Source organism: Ranitomeya imitator, chromosome 1 (assembly GCF_032444005.1).
Source record: "Ranitomeya imitator isolate aRanImi1 chromosome 1, aRanImi1.pri, whole genome shotgun sequence".
Lineage (NCBI taxonomy): Eukaryota > Metazoa > Chordata > Amphibia > Anura > Dendrobatidae > Ranitomeya > Ranitomeya imitator.
In genome coordinates, this window is record NC_091282.1 from 478,204,381 (window position 1) to 478,206,339 (window position 1,959).

Here is a 1,959-nt window from a genome sequence, read left to right on the forward strand (position 1 = left end):
ACTTCTGACAGGTGAAATTGGATTCTTCTTCTGGTCGATCTGTGAACATGTAGCACATGCTGCAGCTCACCATGTAGGTTGTCACATCTGCCATGTTGCTCCTAGATCCTGCTGACTTGCTGTGTGTTTTCCTTCTTGTGTAATGTACTCAGCCAAGCTCTCTTGCAATAATGTCCTACAGGCTGGTGATGCTTTCGAAGCAGCTGGTCCCGGCTGTACCCAACGATCTTCTAGCTTAGGGAGACTTCGCTTCTCCCAGAAGGCACCTGGAATATGCAAATTAGCCTCCTGAAGCTTGAATCCCTGGTTTGGTGATGCTTTCGAAGCAGCTGGTCCCGGCTGTACCCAACGATCTTCTAGCTTAGGGAGACTTCGCTTCTCCCAGAAGGCACCTGGAATATGCAAATTAGCCTCCTGAAGCTTGAATCCCTGGTTTGAAATACGACTCTGGTGGGACTCGAACCCACAACCTTTGAATCACATCAGTTCCCTAGAAGTCCAATGCGCTATCCATTGCGCCACAGAGCCACAAGTAAAAGCCAAAGCAAAGTAATGCTTTGCTATGTACATAGCGCTGGCTAATTTAACTTTTTACAAATGTTCAAGATTACATTATATATGGTTACTGAAAATCTCTGAATCAGGCTTTATCATTATTATTTGTGTTTGATGTTGTGCTAGGTGCAGTATTTAATGGTGCCAACAAGAGATATAGATCAACCTTGATCTGTAGTCCATTGTTGTTTTGTCTGTGATTCAATTATAGATTAAAGGAAAGACCTAGGGATCGGATGGATTGGCGTCGTTGAACGGGGGCTCCACATCGCAATTTTTGGGTGACAACCTCCGCTGTCAGGAAGGCCATCAGATTCCAGGGCCTACTTGGGATAATGTTAGGCATATCGCTATTTTCAGCATTATTTCCAAGGATAGCTACCCTGATTCCCTGGCCGTGAACCCTTTTTTTAGGGTGCTTTTTACATATTTTTGCTATAATTTTTTTGACATTGCTGTTTTTGATAATAAATAAAGAATATCTGTATATAGAGGTAGTTTTTCTTTGCTGGTGTGTCATAAATTCCAAGCTTTGCCTGTATCTGCGGTCTCCCATTCAGGTTTGGCCACTGCAGGTGCTGCTGATTACAGACAACGGTCCCGGCATCTTGCTCAGGATCGTGCTGTTTATCTTGTTACTGCTGACATTTCAGCCAAGCCTATGGTAACCAGCGGTAGTCAGCGACAAGCGAATGCTCTGGAGACTAAGTCCAGGAATCACATTACCTAGCATGCTCGTGATGTGGCGATGTCTCATTGGTGGTCGGTCGTCAGCTGCTCTGGTGATGCGGCTGCTCCGGATTGATCCACAAGCAAGGTCCTGTCCAACTAGACATGACCTCAATGTATAAAAGGTCCTCTGAGGCACACACCGGTGTGCTAGTATCAGTTTCACTACATGTGTGTATGGGACACTGCATCATTGTGGTCTTTGTCAGCATGTGCTCAGGGTCGGCGGTAAACCGTTAGAATTCCGGTTCTCCGGAGAGGAGATTGTCTGCATGAATTCAGGGCTGGAGTTTAGCCATTAGAATTCCGGCACTTCCGGAGATGAGTTTGCTGCATGCTTTGCTGACTGTTTGACCACTGATTGCTTTTTAACCCTCGTGCAGGCTTTGTTCACCTGTGAGGCTAACAAGAAGGGAATGAACAGACTGTACTTTCTACGGAAGCTCAGGTCGTTCAATGTGTGCGGTAAAATGTTCAAAATGTTTTACCAGCCCATTCTGGCAAGCCCCATGTTTTTTGCTATCATTTGTTGGGGCAGTTGTGTGCAAGTAGTTGACGCTAATAAGCTCAACAAACTTATCAAGAAGGCAAGCGTGGCTGTTGGCCTCCATCTTGACTCTTTTAAGGAGGTAGTGGAAGATAGGATTCAGATGAAGTGTAGGGCTATAATGATCA

At 45.4% G+C, this 1,959-nt stretch overlaps 1 non-coding gene across 1 annotated transcript; it reads right to left on the minus strand.

Moving 5' to 3' along the window:
- Positions 1 to 442: 442 nt before the first annotated feature.
- On the minus strand, positions 443 to 528 carry TRNAR-UCU (transfer RNA arginine (anticodon UCU)). Its single transcript is given in 2 exon segments — positions 443 to 478; positions 492 to 528. It is a non-coding gene; the product is annotated as a tRNA-Arg (tRNA).
- Positions 529 to 1,959: the final 1,431 nt, after the last annotated feature.